Source organism: Liolophura sinensis, chromosome 5 (genome assembly GCF_032854445.1).
Source record: "Liolophura sinensis isolate JHLJ2023 chromosome 5, CUHK_Ljap_v2, whole genome shotgun sequence".
In the NCBI taxonomy this organism is placed as follows: Eukaryota; Metazoa; Mollusca; class Polyplacophora; order Chitonida; family Chitonidae; genus Liolophura; species Liolophura sinensis.
The window spans coordinates 7130207-7136826 of record NC_088299.1 but is presented as its reverse complement, the minus strand read 5'-3'; positions in this window follow the sequence as shown (position 1 = coordinate 7136826).

Genomic DNA, 6620 nt, shown 5'->3' with positions numbered 1-6620 from the left:
TTCATAGGTTGCTGATGCTGTGAATAATGTTGCTTTAAATTGAATTTAAATTTAAAGTGAGGGGTTCAAACGTTTCACATGTACATGAATGTCCATTTTTTAGTCTGTGATTGGAAGTGTTAATGCAAGAGATTTTAAGTCTGAGAGTACAAGTTATCACAATGATCTGTTCATCAATTCGACCTTGGGAGACGTAAATTTTTACACTTAAAGCAAGTTTGCTTTTAGTAATTGTTGTAGTAAAAGTGCACCTAAAAACTATGTTATCTACGCAGTTTCACTGACAAGCTCAAACACACAGACGTGACAAATGGTGACAAAATATGTATATTGTATATTTTATTTGACTTCAGTTTTCCTTTGCTCGTTAGCTAATGGTATTTTCTTGTGATAGAAAGAAAACTACACAAGACTTGGGGTGTTGGAAAGCAAGGGAGGGGAGGGGATGATATGGGATGGGGGTGACGGTCACACTGCACTGAAGGGTTTTTACACATGTACACAGTTTGTTAACATGGTTCCACAAAACTGAATCTGGAGCCAGAGACAGCACTGAAGGGCTTTTATACATGTACACAGTTTGTTAACATGGTCCTGCAATGCTGAATCTGGAGCCAGAGACAGCACTGAAGGGCTTTTATACATGTACACAGTTTGTTAACATGGTTCCACAAAACTGAATCTGGAGCCAGAGACAGCACTGAAGGGCTTTTATACATGTACACAGTTTGTTAACATGGTTCCACAAAACTGAATCTGGAGCCAGAGACAGCACTGAAGGGCTTTTATACATGTACACAGTTTGTTAACATGGTCCTACAATGCTGAATCTGGAGCCAGAGACAGCACTGAAGGGCTTTTATACATGTACACAGTTTGTTAACATGGTCCTACAATGCTGAATCTGGAGCCAGAGACAGCACTGAAGGGCTTTTATACATGTACACAGTTTGTTAACATGGTTCCACAAAACTGAATCTGGAGCCAGAGACAGCACTGAAGGGCTTTTACACATGTACACAGTTTGTTAACATGGTCCTACAATGCTGAATCTGGAGCCAGAGACAGCACTGAAGGGCTTTTATACATGTACACAGTTTGTTAACATGGTCCTACAATGCTGAATCTGGATCCAGAGACAGCACTGAAGGGTTTTTACACATGTACACAGTTTGTTAACATGGTCCTACAATGCTGAATCTGGAGCCAGAGACAGCACTGAAGGGCTTTTACACATGTACACAGTTTGTTAACATGGTCCTACAATGCTGAATCTGGAGCCAGAGACAGCACTGAAGGGCTTTTATACATGTACACAGTTTGTTAACCCGAGTCCCTAAAGTCCATCTATATAGTAGTGTAAATGTATGTGCTTGATCCGCAAATCTCACACTAGTCAAGAGTCATTGTCAGTCAACTTTGTTCACACTCATGAGCATGTTCTTACTGTAGTAACACCAAATACTTCTGAAACAAATTTTAGATAAAGGCATAGATGTAATAAGTATGACTTTGGCCAGATAAGGAAATGTCATGTTTTAACCCTGAGTGACCTTGGCCAGGTGAGGAACTGGCATCCTCTAGTGCTGAGTGACCTTTGCCAGATAAGGAACTATCATGTTTTAGCGCTGAGTGACCTTGGCCAGGTGAGGAACTGTCATCCTCTAGTGATGAGTGACCTTTGCCAGATAAGGAACTATCATGTTTTGGAGCTGAGTGACATGGTCAGATAAGGAACTGTCATGTTTTAGTTGACCACTTACAGTACTGTCATGTTTTGGTGCAGAGAGACCTATGCCAGATAAGGAACTATCACGTTCTGGTGCATAGAGACCTGTGCCATATAAGGAACTATCATGTTTTAGTGCTGAGAGTCCTTGGTCACATATAGAACTACCATGTTTTGGTGCAGAGAGACCTGTGCGAAATAAAGAATTGTCATGTTTTAGTTTTGAGAGAGCTTGGCTAAATACAGGTCTGTCAGAGTCGGGATATTGTGTAACAACTGTGGCTGGAGACCTCAGGAAACCGTTTGATTGTGCATTTGAAGGTTCGACTGATTGCCTGCATACATTGACATGGTTGACATATTTATTTCTTTTTAATGTTATGAATGTTGGTAGATAGATATCAAAATAGTAAAATGAAGGAGATAAAAATTTGTAGTTTATGAGTAGTCCTTGTTTTCTTTGGTGATTATTAAGCCAATCCCATTTTCTCAAAATGTGGATGAAATGGTTTTAGAACTGCTTTTTTTGGCACTATTTGCTAAGCATCTGTGCGTTACATTCCCAAATCTGTGAGAATCTTCCTCTAGGTAAGTTATGAATAATGTAAAATGAAATTCTATAAGATGGTGATATGTGAAGTTAGTAAGGGTTTGCTCATTTAGAGCTTTGTGTTGTTTTTTTTAGGGGGAGGGGGAGGGGAGTGAGTGTATTCAAGACTAAGCTGTTGGGAGGGATATGTGTTGAAAGAGTGATTTCACATGGCAGTAGTGGAGCCTGTTACAGACAGAAGGAAATGGAATGATAAATATTTGAACATTGTTCCAAAGATTTCCTCATTAGGTGTGTATGTGTAACACTCCAGGATCATCAAAAAAATAAATAAATAAAATTAAGTGGGTTACGATCGTATAAATGCGTAATCGTTGCTTTATTTGTAATGAGGTATTTTTGAAGGGGGTAGTCTTCATATTTTGTACAGATTCATTAAGTGTTTGTCATGCATATTTTCTTATTATACAAGTAGATGAATTAATGTTCTCTCGTCTTGTGCCAGGGTTTTCCTGACTGCTGTACAGAATATTTCTTTATGCTGAATGTTTCAATCTTCCATCGAGATGCCACCGACTGCTCCACTGTAAAAACTAGAAGTAGTTAAATCTATCCAAACACCAAAGTAAACCCTCTGGTTTTCAATCCGCTGAGGCAAATTGTATTTATTTGTTTTTTAATTCAGGCGAATATACCTTGCCGTATTGATAACAAAGTGACTAATTAATGACTCAGACAGTGACTTATAAAACAAAGTTTGAAGCAGGATTCATTTGATCTCTCTTGGTGTAATTTTGAAGAAAAAGCCAATTATACTATGACATTTGAGTGATCAATACTAATCAGTTTTCTCCGACGCCCATGTGTGCATAACACTTCGCTATTAATTATGTATGTGCACATGTATATCTTTGGCTTTTACTTGCATGGCTGGAAACATTTTTGAGCCAGTTTTCAGTTAGTCTTCTTTTCTTGTGTGTAGACGAAATGAGAAGTGGTAAATTGAGGAAAGATAGCTTTTGCTTACTGTGTAAATTTAAGAGAGTTTGAAGTGAACTTCCAAGGTCAATTCAGGAGCCTCTGCTTGTATTGAACGTATTTCTTAAAATGATTCCCTTTTTTGTCTGAAGGATCAAATGACGATGTATGTGAATATGTGATGCAGCTATTTTATTACTCATCCAGAAAATACGTTAAAACTTCCATCAAGTGGATAGCATCAAAGTTTGCTGTGCGCATGTTTGTATAATAAAAACTGATCTGTATTGTGGAGTAAATAGATGTAACTGTTTTTAGGCGTACATATAAGTTGATAAAAGCAAAAGAAATAAAATCACTGACTTACGTGATCAGTCAGAAGTGTGACAGATTTTTGGTCCACTGTCTGTGTATATTCTCATTAGTAGTAAAGGTTTGTTAGATATTTTTAAATCCCATTTTAATAAGCTTGGACATTTTACAAATAAAATCAAAACAATTTGTGGGACAGTGATCATATGTGATATCTTAGTGTGAAGGATAGTTTGCTCTGTATTTCCACTTACAGTCTTAGGTGCATGACATAATACTTCATGTTATGTCATGAAAAAATTGTCTTAATTTTGGCTTGCCCTTCTTTGATGTGGTATGCTTGTCAAAACATCACACATGCACCTGTATTACCTGTAATCATAGGGGATCATTCGGGATCTCCTTTAAGAGGTTATTACAAAAGTATTTGGATAACAATTTTGCCTTTAAAGAAAAAACAAAACAGAAAAAAGAAGTCTGCATGTTAGAGAACTAGCTTCTCTCGTCCTGTTCGACCATTTTTCAAGGTACGGTGAAGTTCTCCAAGAGGCCGAAATACCTGCAGTTAATTAATTTTTTAATTCCTATAAAAATGGTGTAAAGTTTTATGTTGTGGCCAGAGTACACGTCGTATATGGTAAATGGCGTTCACATTGTGCAATTTATCATATCCTCTCGTCGAATTCGAGTGGTCTAATTAAACAGAACGAGCTACATTTGTCGAATACTGCAAATCATTCGTCATATTTTCACGATAAATTGCACCGTGTGAAAGCAGTGCATAGTATCCAAAGTATTTACTTGTCTACACAATCTTGAGAATTGACAGCGAAGTTCCGCTTCCAAAACTATGTACACCACTGTTCACACGCACAGGTGTAGGTCCTGTTCGCTACGTGCCATTGTCCGTCTTGACAAACTTTCTTCAGTGTGCAGAGTTGCACAATTGAAATGTTGGTTGACTGTGACGCTTTTGGTCACGTTAACAAGATATTTATGAAACGATTACAGTATATTTAATTCTCGTAGAAGGTTCAGGGAATTTTCCTTCAAAAATTCCGTTAATTGCACTACAGTGCGTTATACTGGAAGCAAATGTCGTGATTTTAACACCCAAACCCATATGACAAACAGAATCTTCTGTTAGAAATGTAAGCGCAAGTTTAATACATTAACAAAGTGGGGTTTTTTTTTCACGGCCTGAGCGCTAGTATTAGCACAGTGTTTTCTAACACCAGTCAAAGAGTCGAGACCTATATGGGGCTGAAGCGGTTTTTGTACAGTCAGATATGTACTATTACTCACAAACACTGCATGTACAGACTTAATACGCGTGTATTTCTAAAAAAAATCTGCTTAAATCCATATCGAATGGTTCTTCGTGTAAATATGTGCACTGTGTAGGTATATATTACTATGGATCCATGCAAATCTTAGGACATCCTCGGGCATTTGCGAACAAAGCTTGAAATCTGTTTTCTCTTTCAAGTCCGAAACCGATGAGTTGGTTGTGGATATTCCCATTGAATCTGTTGTGGATATTCTCATTGAATCCATTCACCAGTGAATGGAAAAACATGTATTATACTCATCAAACTTGTTCAGATATTTTACACATAAAACCTTAAGTAAGGATACTCGTGCAGCTTGTTAAAGCGTACAGTTCGTATAGAGTATTATCTACTTTTTGAGAACCACGATTTGAATTATTAACCGTATTCATTTTTCTGTAGTGTTTACTTTTAGGTTTGAATTGGTTGTATATACTATGGTATTCACAGTCTTCATATCGCGGATTCTAATGCTTCGTTCGGTTTTTAAAAAAGTCTGTAGGGCCGATTCGTATGAAACATTCATAGAAACTAATTTGTCATTAAGCAGATATTTTTTCCTTGTTGACCACAATCATGAGTTATTATGTGCTATGAACTAATTATGCATAGAGTTGACCAGTTTCGAGAAAATATCCTAAAAATGTTAACCGATATCCAAGAAAATCAACTAATTTTTTGCCAATACATGTAATTTTAAAGACCAAGAATCTGCGGTTGAATCTTTTGGCAGGTATCTTCTGACTCTTGGTATAAAACTGTCATAATTACACTTATTTCTAGCTAGACATGCATGTACCTGTTTTGCTGTAATCCATTTTTTTGTGTGTTATCTGTAATTTTACTCCTAATGCATTTTGTATTCTCATCTCTCTATCTTCCCAGGACCTGATTTCACGAAACAAACTAAAGTTTGAGAAAGAGTTTAAAAAGTTAGTTTCTTCTACATATGCATGGTCAAAATGAAACGTCAAAACTGAGTTGATCATATTCGGAAGAAACTTGAGAAACTACGTGCTCAGATTTGAGTTCGTTTCTACAAATCGGAGCCTGATTTCGTGATATGGCTTACTTTTAATGTAACATCATAAGTTATTTGTAACATTTACTGTGTACATATATTTTATCTCTGATTGGAAATCTAGTGGAAATGAAAATTCACACTGTAATCTGATTAATGGAAATGAAAATTCACACTGTAAATCTATGTAATAACAATTTCCAATGCGACATTCTGGATTCAGTGATGCGCACGTGTTTGGTATACATGAACAGGTGTTCACCCGTTAGGCTGTTATTTGGCCTACAAGCGATTCTGGTATTAGCGTTTTAAATCATGATATAAGGTAATCCAACAAGGTTATCGTGGTGTAAAATATTCCTGTATGCACACGTGTCAGTGTAATGTTGCTTTCCTCAACATCAGTCTGTGAATATGGTGTTGATTTCAAATAAACCGAACCTAATTATATGTTGATGTTTCCTTATCATTTTTGTTGTTATATGAAAGGAAGGTGTGCATTTATAGCTAACTGGTAAGTTCACCATAACTCAGAGTCCATCTGACACACTGGGATTTGTAGTTTTGTCTTTCTGGCATTGCGTTTGGAGGATCCTGCCACAAGAAGGCACAGTATGTGACACCTCGTCTTCATAAGAAAAAAGCTTGATGAATTCTGAGTATACCTGTGTGTGTGTATTTTTGTATGGGGCTTTACGG